At 59.5% G+C, this 17,447-nt stretch overlaps 1 protein-coding gene across 1 annotated transcript in view; it reads right to left on the reverse strand.

The window, feature by feature from the left end:
- The window catches only part of LOC142311119 (uncharacterized), a 33,927-nt gene extending 17,073 nt beyond the window's left edge, over positions 1-16,854 (reverse strand). The window contains 1 exon segment of the mRNA XM_075349245.1: positions 16,511-16,854. The gene's annotated coding sequence lies outside the window, so the exon portion shown is untranslated.
- Positions 16,855-17,447: the final 593 nt, after the last annotated feature.

Below are 17,447 nucleotides of genomic sequence, written 5' to 3' on the forward strand. Positions count from 1 at the left end.
CCCCACCCTGTATGTGCCCCCATCCATCCTTCTTACAGTCCCCACCCTGGATGTGCCCCCATCCATCCTTCCTACAGTCCCGACCCTGGATGTGCCCCCATCCATCCTTCCTACAGTCCCGACCCTGGATGTGCCCCCATCCATCCTTCCTACAGTCCCCACCCTGGATGTGCCCTCATCCATCCTTCCTACAGTCCCCACCCTGGATGTGTCCTCATCCATCCTTCCCACAGTCCCCACCCTAGATGTGCCCTCATCCATCCTTCCTACAGTCCCCACCCTGGATGTTCCCTCATCCATCTTTCCCACAGTCCCCACCCTAGATGTGCCCTCATCCATCCTTCCTACAGTCCCCACCCTGGATGTGCCCCCATCCATCCTTCCTACAGTCCCCACCCTGGATGTGCCCCCATCCATCCTTCCTACAGTGCTCACCCTCGATGTGCCCCCATCCATCCTTCCTACAGTCCCCAACCTGGATGTGCCCTCATCCATCCTTCCTACAGTCCCCACCCTGGATGTGGCCCCCACCCATCCTTCCTAAAGTCCCCACCCTGGATGTGCCCCCATCCATCCTTCCTACAGTCCCCACACTGGATGTGCCCCCATCCATCCTTCCTACAGTCCACACCCTGGATGTGCCCCCATCCATCCTTCCTACAGTCCCCACTCTGGATGTGCCCTCATCCATCCTTCCTACAGTCCCCACCCTGGATGTGCCCCCATCTATCCTTCCTACAGTCCCCACCCTGGATGTGCCCCCATCCATCCTTCCTACAGTCCCCACCCTGGATGTGCTCCCATCCATCCTTCCTACAGTCCCGACCCTGGATGTGCTCCCATCCATCCTTCCTACAGTCCCGACCCTGGATGTGCCCCCATCCATCCTTCCTACAGTCCCCACCCTGGATGTGCCCTCATCCATCCTTCCTACAGTCCCCACCCTGGAAGTGCCCCCATCCATCCTTCCTACAGTCCACACCCTAGATGTGCCCTCATCCATCCTTCCTACAGTCCCCACCCTGGATGTGCCCTCATCCATCCTTCCTACAGTCCCCACCCTAGATGTGCCCTCATCCATCCTTCCTACAGTCCCCACCCTAGATGTGCCCTCATCCATCCTTCCTACAGTCCCCACCCTCGATGTGCCCCCATCCATCCTTCCTACAGTCCCCACCCTGGATGTGCCCCCATCCATCCTTCCTACAGTCCCCACCCTGGATGTGCCCCCATCCATCCTTCCTACAGTGCTCACCCTAGATGTGCCCTCATCCATCCTTCCTACAGTCCCCACCCTGGATGTGCCCCATCCATCCTTCCTACAGTCCCGACCCTGGATGTGCCCCCATCCATCCTTCCTACAGTCCCCACCCTGGATGTGCCCTCATCCATCCTTCCCACAGTCCCCACCCTAGATGTGCCCTCATCCATCCTTCCTACAGTCCCCACCCTGGATGTGCCCCCATCCATCCTTCCTACAGTCCCCACCCTGGATGTGCCCCCATCCATCCTTCCTACAGTCCCCACCCTGGATGTGCCCCCATCCATCCTTCCTACAGTGCTCACCCTCGATGTGCCCCCATCCATCCTTCCTACAGTCCCCACCCTGGATGTGCCCCCATCCATCCTTCCTACAGCCTCCACCCTGGATGTGCCCTCACCCATCCTTCCTACAGTCCCCACCCTGGATGTACCCTCACCCATCCTTCCTACAGTCCCCACCCTGGATGTGCCCTCATCCATCCTTCCTACAGTCCCCACCCTGGATGTGCCCCCATCCATCCTTCCTACAGTCCCCACCCTGGATGTGCCCTCATCCATCCTTCCTACAGTCCCCACCCTGGATGTGCCCTCATCCATCCTTCCTACAATGCTCACCCTGGATGTGCCCCCAACCATCCTTCCTACAGTCCCCACCCTGGATGTGCCCCCATCCATCCTTCCTACAGTCCCCACCCTGGATGTGCCCCCATCCATCATTCTTACAGTCCCCACCCTGGATGTGCCCCCTTCCATCCTTCCTACAGTCCCCACCCTGGATGTGCCCCCATCCATCCTTCCTACAGTCCCGACCCTGGATGTGCCCCCATCCATCCTTCCTACAGTCCCCACCCTGGATGTGCCCTCATCCATCCTTCCTACAGTCCCCACCCTGGATGTGTCCTCATCCATCCTTCCCACAGTCCCCACCCTAGATGTGCCCTCATCCATCCTTCCTACAGTCCCCACCCTGGATGTGCCCTCATCCATCCTTCCCACAGTCCCCACCCTAGATGTGCCCTCATCCATCCTTCCTACAGTCCCCACCCTGGATGTGTCCCCATCCATCCTTCCTACAGTCCCCACCCTGGATGTGCCCCCATCCATCCTTCCTACAGTGCTCACCCTCGATGTGCCCCCATCCATCCTTCCTACAGTCCCCACCCTGGATGTGCCCTCATCCATCCTTCCTACAGTCCCCACCCTGGATGTGGCCCCCACCCATCCTTCCTAAAGTCCCCACCCTGGATGTGCCCCCATCCATCCTTCCTACAGTCCCCACACTGGATGTGTCCTCATCCATCCTTCCCACAGTCCCCACCCTAGATGTGCCCTCATCCATCCTTCCTACAGTCCCCACCCTGGATGTGCCCTCATCCATCTTTCCCACAGTCCCCACCCTAGATGTGCCCTCATCCATCCTTCCTACAGTCCCCACCCTGGATGTGCCCCCATCCATCCTTCCTACAGTCCCCCACCCTGGATGTGCCCCCATCCATCCTTCCTACAGTGCTCACCCTCGATGTGCCCCCATCCATCCTTCCTACAGTCCCCAACCTGGATGTGCCCTCATCCATCCTTCCTACAGTCCCCACCCTGGATGTGGCCCCCACCCATCCTTCCTAAAGTCCCCACCCTGGATGTGCCCCCATCCATCCTTCCTACAGTCCCCACACTGGATGTGCCCCCATCCATCCTTCCTACAGTCCACACCCTGGATGTGCCCCCATCCATCCTTCCTACAGTCCCCACTCTGGATGTGCCCTCATCCATCCTTCCTACAGTCCCCACCCTGGATGTGCCCCCATCTATCCTTCCTACAGTCCCCACCCTGGATGTGCCCCCATCCATCCTTCCTACAGTCCCCACCCTGGATGTGCTCCCATCCATCCTTCCTACAGTCCCGACCCTGGATGTGCTCCCATCCATCCTTCCTACAGTCCCGACCCTGGATGTGCCCCCATCCATCCTTCCTACAGTCCCCACCCTGGATGTGCCCTCATCCATCCTTCCTACAGTCCCCACCCTGGAAGTGCCCCCATCCATCCTTCCTACAGTCCACACCCTAGATGTGCCCTCATCCATCCTTCCTACAGTCCCCACCCTGGATGTGCCCTCATCCATCCTTCCTACAGTCCCCACCCTAGATGTGCCCTCATCCATCCTTCCTACAGTCCCCACCCTAGATGTGCCCTCATCCATCCTTCCTACAGTCCCCACCCTCGATGTGCCCCCATCCATCCTTCCTACAGTCCCCACCCTGGATGTGCCCCCATCCATCCTTCCTACAGTCCCCACCCTGGATGTGCCCCCATCCATCCTTCCTACAGTGCTCACCCTAGATGTGCCCTCATCCATCCTTCCTACAGTCCCCACCCTGGATGTGCCCCATCCATCCTTCCTACAGTCCCGACCCTGGATGTGCCCCCATCCATCCTTCCTACAGTCCCCACCCTGGATGTGCCCTCATCCATCCTTCCCACAGTCCCCACCCTAGATGTGCCCTCATCCATCCTTCCTACAGTCCCCACCCTGGATGTGCCCCCATCCATCCTTCCTACAGTCCCCACCCTGGATGTGCCCCCATCCATCCTTCCTACAGTCCCCACCCTGGATGTGCCCCCATCCATCCTTCCTACAGTGCTCACCCTCGATGTGCCCCCATCCATCCTTCCTACAGTCCTCACCCTGGATGTGCCCCCATCCATCCTTCCTACAGCCTCCACCTTGGATGTGCCCTCACCCATCCTTCCTACAGTCCCCACCCTGGATGTACCCTCACCCATCCTTCCTACAGTCCCCACCCTGGATGTGCCCTCATCCATCCTTCCTACAGTCCCCACCCTGGATGTGCCCCCATCCATCCTTCCTACAGCCTCCACCTTGGATGTGCCCTCACCCATCCTTCCTACAGTCCCCACCCTGGATGTACCCTCACCCATCCTTCCTACAGTCCACACCCTAGATGTGCCCTCATCCATCCTTCCTACAGTCCCCACCCTGGATGTGCCCTCATCCATCCTTCCTACAGTCCCCACCCTAGATGTGCCCTCATCCATCCTTCCTACAGTCCCCACCCTAGATGTGCCCTCATCCATCCTTCCTACAGTCCCCACCCTCGATGTGCCCCCATCCATCCTTCCTACAGTCCCCACCCTGGATGTGCCCCCATCCATCCTTCCTACAGTCCCCACCCTGGATGTGCCCCCATCCATCCTTCCTACAGTGCTCACCCTAGATGTGCCCTCATCCATCCTTCCTACAGTCCCCACCCTGGATGTGCCCCATCCATCCTTCCTACAGTCCCGACCCTGGATGTGCCCCCATCCATCCTTCCTACAGTCCCCACCCTGGATGTGCCCTCATCCATCCTTCCCACAGTCCCCACCCTAGATGTGCCCTCATCCATCCTTCCTACAGTCCCCACCCTGGATGTGCCCCCATCCATCCTTCCTACAGTCCCCACCCTGGATGTGCCCCCATCCATCCTTCCTACAGTCCCCACCCTGGATGTGCCCCCATCCATCCTTCCTACAGTGCTCACCCTCGATGTGCCCCCATCCATCCTTCCTACAGTCCCCACCCTGGATGTGCCCCCATCCATCCTTCCTACAGCCTCCACCTTGGATGTGCCCTCACCCATCCTTCCTACAGTCCCCACCCTGGATGTACCCTCACCCATCCTTCCTACAGTCCCCACCCTGGATGTGCCCTCATCCATCCTTCCTACAGTCCCCACCCTGGATGTGCCCCCATCCATCCTTCCTACAGTCCCCACCCTGGATGTGCCCTCATCCATCCTTCCTACAGTCCCCACCCTGGATGTGCCCTCATCCATCCTTCCTACAATGCTCACCCTGGATGTGCCCCCAACCATCCTTCCTACAGTCCCCACCCTGGATGTGCCCCCATCCATCCTTCCTACAGTCCCCACCCTGGATGTGCCCCCATCCATCATTCTTACAGTCCCCACCCTGGATGTGCCCCCTTCCATCCTTCCTACAGTCCCCACCCTGGATGTGCCCCCATCCATCCTTCCTACAGTCCCGACCCTGGATGTGCCCCCATCCATCCTCCCTACAGTCCCGACCCTGGATGTGCCCCCATCCATCCTTCCTACAGTCCCCACCCTGGATGTGCCCTCATCCATCCTTCCTACAGTCCCCACCCTGGATGTGTCCTCATCCATCCTTCCCACAGTCCCCACCCTAGATGTGCCCTCATCCATCCTTCCTACAGTCCCCACCCTGGATGTGCCCTCATCCATCCTTCCCACAGTCCCCACCCTAGATGTGCCCTCATCCATCCTTCCTACAGTCCCCACCCTGGATGTGTCCCCATCCATCCTTCCTACAGTCCCCACCCTGGATGTGCCCCCATCCATCCTTCCTACAGTGCTCACCCTCGATGTGCCCCCATCCATCCTTCCTACAGTCCCCACCCTGGATGTGCCCTCATCCATCCTTCCTACAGTCCCCACCCTGGATGTGGCCCCCACCCATCCTTCCTAAAGTCCCCACCCTGGATGTGCCCCCATCCATCCTTCCTACAGTCCCCACACTGGATGTGCCCCCATCCATCCTTCCTACAGTCCACACCCTGGATGTGCCCCCATCCATCCTTCCTACAGTCCCCACTCTGGATGTGCCCTCATCCATCCTTCCTACAGTCCCCACCCTGGATGTGCCCCCATCTATCCTTCCTACAGTCCCCACCCTGGATGTGCCCCCATCCATCCTTCCTACAGTCCCCACCCTGGATGTGCTCCCATCCATCCTTCCTACAGTCCCGACCCTGGATGTGCCCCCATCCATCCTTCCTACAGTCCCGACCCTGGATGTGCCCCCATCCATCCTTTCTACAGTCCCCACCCTGGATGTGCCCTCATCCATCCTTCCTACAGTCCCCACCCTGGATATGTCGTCATCCATCCTTCCCACAGTCCCCACCCTAGATGTGCCCTCATCCATCCTTCCTACAGTCCCCACCCTGGATGTGCCCTCATCCATCCTTCCCACAGTCCCCACCCTATATGTGCCCTCATCCATCCTTCCTACAGTCCCCACCCTGGATGTGCCCCCATCCATCCTTCCTACAGTCCCCACCCTGGATGTGCCCTCATCCATCCTTCCTACAGTGCTCACCCTCGATGTGCCCCCATCCATCCTTCTTACAGTCCCCACCCTGGATGTGCCCTCATCCATCCTTCCTACAGTCCCCACCCTGGATGTGGCCACCACCCATCCTTCCTAGAGTCCCCACCCTGGATGTGCCCCCATCCATCCTTCCTACAGTCCCCACACTGGATGTGCCCCCATCCATCCTTCCTACAGTCCACACCCTAGATGTGCCCCCATCCATCCTTCCTACAGTCCCCACTCTGGATGTGCCCTCATCCATCCTTCCTACAGTCCCCACCCTGGATTTGCCCCCATCTATCCTTCCTACAGTCACCACCCTGGATGTGCCCCCATCCATCCTTCCTACAGTCCCCACCCTGGATGTGCCCTCATCCATCCTTCCTACAATGCTCACCCTGGATGTGCCCCCATCCATCCTTCCTACAGTCTCCACCCTGGATGTGCCCCCATCCATCCTTCCTACAGTCCCCACCCTAGATGTGCCCTCATCCATCCTTCCTACAGTCCCCACCCTGGATGTGCCCCCATCCATCCATTCTACAGTCCCCACCCTGGATGTGCCCCCATCCATCCTTCCTACAGCCCCCACCCTGGATGTGCCCTCATCCATCTTTCCTACAGTCACCACCCTGGATGTGCCCCCATCCATCCTTCCTACAGTCCCCACCCTGGATGTGCTCCCATCCATCCTTCCTACAGTCCCGACCCTGGATGTGCTCCCATCCATCCTTCCTACAGTCCCGACCCTGGATGTGCCCCCATCCATCCTTCCTACAGTCCCCACCCTGGATGTGCCCTCATCCATCCTTCCTACAGTCCCCACCCTGGAAGTGCCCCCATCCATCCTTCCTACAGTCCACACCCTAGATGTGCCCTCATCCATCCTTCCTACAGTCCCCACCCTGGATGTGCCCTCATCCATCCTTCCTACAGTCCCCACCCTAGATGTGCCCTCATCCATCCTTCCTACAGTCCCCACCCTAGATGTGCCCTCATCCATCCTTCCTACAGTCCCCACCCTCGATGTGCCCCCATCCATCCTTCCTACAGTCCCCACCCTGGATGTGCCCCCATCCATCCTTCCTACAGTCCCCACCCTGGATGTGCCCCCATCCATCCTTCCTACAGTGCTCACCCTAGATGTGCCCTCATCCATCCTTCCTACAGTCCCCACCCTGGATGTGCCCCATCCATCCTTCCTACAGTCCCGACCCTGGATGTGCCCCCATCCATCCTTCCTACAGTCCCCACCCTGGATGTGCCCTCATCCATCCTTCCCACAGTCCCCACCCTAGATGTGCCCTCATCCATCCTTCCTACAGTCCCCACCCTGGATGTGCCCCCATCCATCCTTCCTACAGTCCCCACCCTGGATGTGCCCCCATCCATCCTTCCTACAGTCCCCACCCTGGATGTGCCCCCATCCATCCTTCCTACAGTGCTCACCCTCGATGTGCCCCCATCCATCCTTCCTACAGTCCCCACCCTGGATGTGCCCCCATCCATCCTTCCTACAGCCTCCACCCTGGATGTGCCCTCACCCATCCTTCCTACAGTCCCCACCCTGGATGTACCCTCACCCATCCTTCCTACAGTCCCCACCCTGGATGTGCCCTCATCCATCCTTCCTACAGTCCCCACCCTGGATGTGCCCCCATCCATCCTTCCTACAGTCCCCACCCTGGATGTGCCCTCATCCATCCTTCCTACAGTCCCCACCCTGGATGTGCCCTCATCCATCCTTCCTACAATGCTCACCCTGGATGTGCCCCCAACCATCCTTCCTACAGTCCCCACCCTGGATGTGCCCCCATCCATCCTTCCTACAGTCCCCACCCTGGATGTGCCCCCATCCATCATTCTTACAGTCCCCACCCTGGATGTGCCCCCTTCCATCCTTCCTACAGTCCCCACCCTGGATGTGCCCCCATCCATCCTTCCTACAGTCCCGACCCTGGATGTGCCCCCATCCATCCTTCCTACAGTCCCGACCCTGGATGTGCCCCCATCCATCCTTCCTACAGTCCCCACCCTGGATGTGCCCTCATCCATCCTTCCTACAGTCCCCACCCTGGATGTGTCCTCATCCATCCTTCCCACAGTCCCCACCCTAGATGTGCCCTCATCCATCCTTCCTACAGTCCCCACCCTGGATGTGCCCTCATCCATCCTTCCCACAGTCCCCACCCTAGATGTGCCCTCATCCATCCTTCCTACAGTCCCCACCCTGGATGTGTCCCCATCCATCCTTCCTACAGTCCCCACCCTGGATGTGCCCCCATCCATCCTTCCTACAGTGCTCACCCTCGATGTGCCCCCATCCATCCTTCCTACAGTCCCCACCCTGGATGTGCCCTCATCCATCCTTCCTACAGTCCCCACCCTGGATGTGGCCCCCACCCATCCTTCCTAAAGTCCCCACCCTGGATGTGCCCCCATCCATCCTTCCTACAGTCCCCACACTGGATGTGTCCTCATCCATCCTTCCCACAGTCCCCACCCTAGATGTGCCCTCATCCATCCTTCCTACAGTCCCCACCCTGGATGTGCCCTCATCCATCTTTCCCACAGTCCCCACCCTAGATGTGCCCTCATCCATCCTTCCTACAGTCCCCACCCTGGATGTGCCCCCATCCATCCTTCCTACAGTCCCCACCCTGGATGTGCCCCCATCCATCCTTCCTACAGTGCTCACCCTCGATGTGCCCCCATCCATCCTTCCTACAGTCCCCAACCTGGATGTGCCCTCATCCATCCTTCCTACAGTCCCCACCCTGGATGTGGCCCCCACCCATCCTTCCTAAAGTCCCCACCCTGGATGTGCCCCCATCCATCCTTCCTACAGTCCCCACACTGGATGTGCCCCCATCCATCCTTCCTACAGTCCACACCCTGGATGTGCCCCCATCCATCCTTCCTACAGTCCCCACTCTGGATGTGCCCTCATCCATCCTTCCTACAGTCCCCACCCTGGATGTGCCCCCATCTATCCTTCCTACAGTCCCCACCCTGGATGTGCCCCCATCCATCCTTCCTACAGTCCCCACCCTGGATGTGCTCCCATCCATCCTTCCTACAGTCCCGACCCTGGATGTGCTCCCATCCATCCTTCCTACAGTCCCGACCCTGGATGTGCCCCCATCCATCCCTCCTACAGTCCCCACCCTGGATGTGCCCTCATCCATCCTTCCTACAGTCCCCACCCTGGAAGTGCCCCCATCCATCCTTCCTACAGTCCACACCCTAGATGTGCCCTCATCCATCCTTCCTACAGTCCCCACCCTGGATGTGCCCTCATCCATCCTTCCTACAGTCCCCACCCTAGATGTGCCCTCATCCATCCTTCCTACAGTCCCCACCCTAGATGTGCCCTCATCCATCCTTTCTACAGTCCCCACCCTCGATGTGCCCCCATCCATCCTTCCTACAGTCCCCACCCTGGATGTGCCCCCATCCATCCTTCCTACAGTCCCCACCCTGGATGTGCCCCCATCCATCCTTCCTACAGTGCTCACCCTAGATGTGCCCTCATCCATCCTTCCTACAGTCCCCACCCTGGATGTGCCCCATCCATCCTTCCTACAGTCCCGACCCTGGATGTGCCCCCATCCATCCTTCCTACAGTCCCCACCCTGGATGTGCCCTCATCCATCCTTCCCACAGTCCCCACCCTAGATGTGCCCTCATCCATCCTTCCTACAGTCCCCACCCTGGATGTGCCCCCATCCATCCTTCCTACAGTCCCCACCCTGGATGTGCCCCCATCCATCCTTCCTACAGTCCCCACCCTGGATGTGCCCCCATCCATCCTTCCTACAGTGCTCACCCTCGATGTGCCCCCATCCATCCTTCCTACAGTCCTCACCCTGGATGTGCCCCCATCCATCCTTCCTACAGCCTCCACCTTGGATGTGCCCTCACCCATCCTTCCTACAGTCCCCACCCTGGATGTACCCTCACCCATCCTTCCTACAGTCCCCACCCTGGATGTGCCCTCATCCATCCTTCCTACAGTCCCCACCCTGGATGTGCCCCCATCCATCCTTCCTACAGCCTCCACCTTGGATGTGCCCTCACCCATCCTTCCTACAGTCCCCACCCTGGATGTACCCTCACCCATCCTTCCTACAGTCCACACCCTAGATGTGCCCTCATCCATCCTTCCTACAGTCCCCACCCTGGATGTGCCCTCATCCATCCTTCCTACAGTCCCCACCCTAGATGTGCCCTCATCCATCCTTCCTACAGTCCCCACCCTAGATGTGCCCTCATCCATCCTTCCTACAGTCCCCACCCTCGATGTGCCCCCATCCATCCTTCCTACAGTCCCCACCCTGGATGTGCCCCCATCCATCCTTCCTACAGTCCCCACCCTGGATGTGCCCCCATCCATCCTTCCTACAGTGCTCACCCTAGATGTGCCCTCATCCATCCTTCCTACAGTCCCCACCCTGGATGTGCCCCATCCATCCTTCCTACAGTCCCGACCCTGGATGTGCCCCCATCCATCCTTCCTACAGTCCCCACCCTGGATGTGCCCTCATCCATCCTTCCCACAGTCCCCACCCTAGATGTGCCCTCATCCATCCTTCCTACAGTCCCCACCCTGGATGTGCCCCCATCCATCCTTCCTACAGTCCCCACCCTGGATGTGCCCCCATCCATCCTTCCTACAGTCCCCACCCTGGATGTGCCCCCATCCATCCTTCCTACAGTGCTCACCCTCGATGTGCCCCCATCCATCCTTCCTACAGTCCCCACCCTGGATGTACCCCCATCCATCCTTCCTACAGCCTCCACCTTGGATGTGCCCTCACCCATCCTTCCTACAGTCCCCACCCTGGATGTACCCTCACCCATCCTTCCTACAGTCCCCACCCTGGATGTGCCCTCATCCATCCTTCCTACAGTCCCCACCCTGGATGTGCCCCCATCCATCCTTCCTACAGTCCCCACCCTGGATGTGCCCTCATCCATCCTTCCTACAGTCCCCACCCTGGATGTGCCCTCATCCATCCTTCCTACAATGCTCACCCTGGATGTGCCCCCAACCATCCTTCCTACAGTCCCCACCCTGGATGTGCCCCCATCCATCCTTCCTACAGTCCCCACCCTGGATGTGCCCCCATCCATCATTCTTACAGTCCCCACCCTGGATGTGCCCCCTTCCATCCTTCCTACAGTCCCCACCCTGGATGTGCCCCCATCCATCCTTCCTACAGTCCCGACCCTGGATGTGCCCCCATCCATCCTTCCTACAGTCCCGACCCTGGATGTGCCCCCATCCATCCTTCCTACAGTCCCCACCCTGGATGTGCCCTCATCCATCCTTCCTACAGTCCCCACCCTGGATGTGTCCTCATCCATCCTTCCCACAGTCCCCACCCTAGATGTGCCCTCATCCATCCTTCCTACAGTCCCCACCCTGGATGTGCCCTCATCCATCCTTCCCACAGTCCCCACCCTAGATGTGCCCTCATCCATCCTTCCTACAGTCCCCACCCTGGATGTGTCCCCATCCATCCTTCCTACAGTCCCCACCCTGGATGTGCCCCCATCCATCCTTCCTACAGTGCTCACCCTCGATGTGCCCCCATCCATCCTTCCTACAGTCCCCACCCTGGATGTGCCCTCATCCATCCTTCCTACAGTCCCCACCCTGGATGTGGCCCCCACCCATCCTTCCTAAAGTCCCCACCCTGGATGTGCCCCCATCCATCCTTCCTACAGTCCCCACACTGGATGTGCCCCCATCCATCCTTCCTACAGTCCACACCCTGGATGTGCCCCCATCCATCCTTCCTACAGTCCCCACTCTGGATGTGCCCTCATCCATCCTTCCTACAGTCCCCACCCTGGATGTGCCCCCATCTATCCTTCCTACAGTCCCCACCCTGGATGTGCCCCCATCCATCCTTCCTACAGTCCCCACCCTGGATGTGCTCCCATCCATCCTTCCTACAGTCCCGACCCTGGATGTGCCCCCATCCATCCTTCCTACAGTCCCGACCCTGGATGTGCCCCCATCCATCCTTTCTACAGTCCCCACCCTGGATGTGCCCTCATCCATCCTTCCTACAGTCCCCACCCTGGATATGTCGTCATCCATGCTTCCCACAGTCCCCACCCTAGATGTGCCCTCATCCATCCTTCCTACAGTCCCCACCCTGGATGTGCCCTCATCCATCCTTCCCACAGTCCCCACCCTATATGTGCCCTCATCCATCCTTCCTACAGTCCCCACCCTGGATGTGCCCCCATCCATCCTTCCTACAGTCCCCACCCTGGATGTGCCCTCATCCATCCTTCCTACAGTGCTCACCCTCGATGTGCCCCCATCCATCCTTCTTACAGTCCCCACCCTGGATATGCCCTCATCCATCCTTCCTACAGTCCCCACCCTGGATGTGGCCACCACCCATCCTTCCTAGAGTCCCCACCCTGGATGTGCCCCCATCCATCCTTCCTACAGTCCCCACACTGGATGTGCCCCCATCCATCCTTCCTACAGTCCACACCCTAGATGTGCCCCCATCCATCCTTCCTACAGTCCCCACTCTGGATGTGCCCTCATCCATCCTTCCTACAGTCCCCACCCTGGATTTGCCCCCATCTATCCTTCCTACAGTCACCACCCTGGATGTGCCCCCATCCATCCTTCCTACAGTCCCCACCCTGGATGTGCCCTCATCCATCCTTCCTACAATGCTCACCCTGGATGTGCCCCCATCCATCCTTCCTACAGTCTCCACCCTGGATGTGCCCCCATCCATCCTTCCTACAGTCCCCACCCTAGATGTGCCCTCATCCATCCTTCCTACAGTCCCCACCCTGGATGTGCCCCCATCCATCCATTCTACAGTCCCCACCCTGGATGTGCCCCCATCCATCCTTCCTACAGTCCCCACCCTGGATGTGCCCTCATCCATCTTTCCTACAGTCACCACCCTGGATGTGCCCCCATCCATCCTTCCTACAGTGCTAACCCTCGATGTGCCCCCATCCATCCTTCCTACAGTCCCCACCCTGGATGTGCCCTCATCCATCCTTCCTACAGTCCCCACCCTGGATGTGGCCCCCACCCATCCTTCATAGAGTCCCCACCCTGGATGTGCCCCCATCCTTCCTTCCTACTGTCCCCACCCTGGATGTGCCCCCATCCATCCTTCCTACAGTCCCCACACTGGATGTGCCCCCATCCATCCTTCCTACAGTCCCCACCCTGGATGTGCCCCCATCCATCCATCCTACAGTCCCCACCCTGGATGTGCCCTCATCCATCCTTCCTACAGTCCCCACCCTGGATGTGCCCCCATCCATCCTTCCTACATTCCCCACCCTGGATGTGCCCTCATCCATCCTTCCTACAGTCCCCACCCTGGATGTGCCCTCATCCATCCTTCCCACAGTCCCCACCCTGGATGTGCCCCCATCTATCCTTCCTACAGTCCCCACCCTGGATGTGCCCCCATCCATCCTTCCTACAGTCCCCACCCTAGATGTGCCCTCATCCATCCTTCCTACAGTCCCCACCCTGGATGTGCCCTCATCCATCCTTCCCAAAGTCGCCACCCTAGATGTGCCCTCATCCATCCTTCCTACAGTCCCCACCCTGGATGTGCCCCCATCCATCCTTCCTACAGTCCCGACCCTGGATGTGCCCTCATCCATCCTTCCCCCAGTCCCCACCGTAGATGTGCCCTCATCCATCCTTCCTACAGTCCCCACACTGGATGTGCCCCCATCCATCCTTCCTACAGTGCTCACCCTCGATGTGCCCCCATCCATCCTTCCTACAGTCCCCACCCTGGATGTGCCCTCATCCATCCTTCCTACAGTCCCCACCCTGGAAGTGGCCCCCACCCATCCTTCCTAGAGTCCCCACCCTGGATGTGCCTCCATCCATCCTTTCTACAGACCCGACCCTGGATGTGCCCTCATCCATCCTTCCCACAGTCCCCACCCTAGATGTGCCCTCATCCATCCTTCCTACAGTCACCACCCTGGATGTGCCCCCATCCATCCTTCCTACAGTCCCCACCCTGGATGTGCCCCCATCCATCCTTCCTACAGTCCCCACCCTGGATGTGTCCCCATCCATCCTTCCTACAGTCCCGACCCTGGATGTGCCCCCATCCATCCTTCCTACAGTCCCCACCCTGGATGTGCCCCCATCCATCCTTCTTTCAGTCCCCACCCTGGATGTGCCCTCATCCATCCATCCTACAGTCCCCACCCTGGATGTGCCCTCATCCATCCTTCCTACAGTCCCCACCCTAGATGTGCTCCCATCCATCCTTCCTACAGTCCCCACCCTGGATGTGCCCTCATCCATCCTTCCTACAGTCCCCACCCTGGATGTGCCCTCATCCATCCTTCCCACAGTCCCCACCCTGGATGTGCCCCCATTTATCCTTCCTACAGTCCCCACCCTGGATATGCCCCCATCCATCCTTCCTACAGTCCCCACCCTGGATGTGCCCCCATCCATCCTTCCTACAGTCCCCACCCTGGATGTGTCCCCCTCCATCCTTCCTACAGTCCCGACCCTGGATGTGCCCCCATCCATCCTTCCTACAGTCCCCACCCTGGATGTGTCCTCATCCATCCTTCCCACAGTCCCCACCCTAGATGTGCCCTCATCCATCCTTCCTACAGTCCCCACCCTGGATGTGCCCTCATCCATCCTTCCCACAGTCCCCACCCTAGATGTGCCCTCATCCATCCTTCCTACAGTCCCCACCCTGGATGTGCCCCCATCCATCCTTCCTACAGTCCCCACCCTGGATGTGCCCCCATCCATCCTTCCTACAGTGCTCACCCTCGATGTGCCCCCATCAATCCTTCCTACAGTCCCCACCCTGGATGTGCCCTCATCCATCCTTCCTACAGTCCCCACCCTGGATGTGGCCCCATCCATCCATCCTACAGTCCCCACCCTGGATGTGCGCTCATCCATCCTTCCTACAGTCCCCACCCTAGATGTGCCCCCATCCATCCTTCCTACATTCCCCACCCTGGATGTGCCCTCATCCATCCTTCCTACAGTCCCCACCCTGGATGTGCCCTCATCCATCCTTCCTACAGTCCCCACTCTGGATGTGTCCTCATCCATCCTTCCCACAGTCCCCACCCTAGATGTGCCCTCATCCATCCTTCCTACAGTCCCCACCCTGGATGTGCCCTCATCCATCCTTCCTACAGTCCCCACCCTGGATGTGCCCTCATCCATCCTTCCCACAGTCCCCACCCTGGATGTGCCCTCATCCATCCTTCCTACAGTCCCCACCCTGGATGTGGCCCCCACCCATCCTTCCTACAGTCCCCACCCTGGATGTGCCCCCATCCATCCTTCCTACAGTCCCCACCTTGGATGTGCCCCCATCCATCCTTCCTACAGTCCCCACCCTGGATGTGCCCCCATCCATCCTTCCTACAGTCCTCACCCTGGATGTGCCCCCATCCATCCATCCTACAGTCCCCACCCTGGATGTGCCCTCATCCATCCTTCCTACAGTCCCCACCCTAGATGTGCCCCCGTCCATCCTTCCTACAGTCCCCACCCTGAATGTGCCCTCATCCATCCTTCCTACAGTCCCCACCCTGGATGTGCCCTCATCCATCCTTCCCACAGTCCCCACCCTGGATGTGCCCCCATCTATCCTTCCTACAGTCCCCACCCTGGATGTGCCCCCATCCATCCTTCCTACAGTCCCCACCCTGGATGTGCCCCCATCCATCCTTTCTACAGTCCCCACCCTGGATGTGCCCCCATCCATCCTTCCTACAGTCCCGACCCTGGATGTGCCCCCATCCATCCTTCCTACAGTCCCCACCCTGGATGTGCCCTCATCCATCCTTCCTACAGTCCCCACCCTGGATGTGTCCTCATCCATCCTTCCCACAGTCCCCACCCTAGATGTGCCCTCATCCATCCTTCCTACAGTCCCCACCCTGGATGTGCCCTCATCCATCCTTCCCAAAGTCCCCACCCTAGATGTGCCCTCATCCATCCTTCCTACAGTCCCCACCCTGGATGTGCCCCCATCCATCCTTCCTACAGTCCCCACCCTGGATGTGCCCCCATCCATCCTTCCTACAGTGCTCACCCTCTGTTAGGACCAGGAGGACGGGTAGGCCCAGGAGGTGGATCCACTGGGGTGAACACCTCACCGAGGGCAAGGTGCCCGGTAGCCGGAGCACTACGGGTAGCAGGACAGTCCGTTCAGAGGAGTGGAGTGAAGAAGTCACTGGGACCACGGAGTCTCTGAAGGTAGTCCGGGTGACGGAGCTCAGGTTCGGAGGCCGAGATGATGTCAGGCAGAATCCGGAACCAACGGAGCGAGGAGGTGGGTCACCACACGGATCCAGGGATCGGAGATGGTAGGGACTGACGAGATGGCGGACCATCACCGTTCGGGGTTCGGGAATCGTCAGGACCGGTTGGCGAGACAGGAGCGACTCTACAAGAGAGATAGGTAAGTATGGAACAAGACACAGGGAGACCTGACTCCTAGCTTAGCAAACACGAAGAACAGGCCCCGCCCACTTGGAAAGGATCTCCCTATATACCCTGTACCTGATTCTTCAATATCCTGTTGGAGGACGCAGGCCCTTTAAGAGAGGGTCAATGACCGCGCGCGCGCCCTAATGCGCATGCGCGAGGCCCGGGTGCCAGAAGCCAGAGCAGGGAGCGGTGTACAGGAGGCAGGAGTGCCGGGCTGGCTCAGCATTGCCGACGGGCGCCGGGAGCGGGGGCCGGGTTGCCTGGAGGACACAGGTGAGGAAGCATGGAGGCTGTGGAGCGGGGGACCGGGAAGCATGGCACGGGAGCGGCGGAGCGTGACATGAGAGCGGGCAAGCATGGCAGGGGAGCCGGGGAGCATGGCAGGAGAGGCGGGGAGCATGGCAGGGAAGCCGGGGAGCGTGACACCCTCGATGTGCCCCCATCCATCCTTCCTACAGTCCCCACCCTGGATGTGCCCTCATCCATCCTTCCTACAGTCCCCACCCTGGATGTGGCCCCCACCCATCCTTCCTAGAGTC

The sequence above is a fragment of the Anomaloglossus baeobatrachus genome, chromosome 5, assembly GCF_048569485.1.
Source record: "Anomaloglossus baeobatrachus isolate aAnoBae1 chromosome 5, aAnoBae1.hap1, whole genome shotgun sequence".
Taxonomy (NCBI): domain Eukaryota; kingdom Metazoa; phylum Chordata; class Amphibia; order Anura; family Aromobatidae; genus Anomaloglossus; species Anomaloglossus baeobatrachus.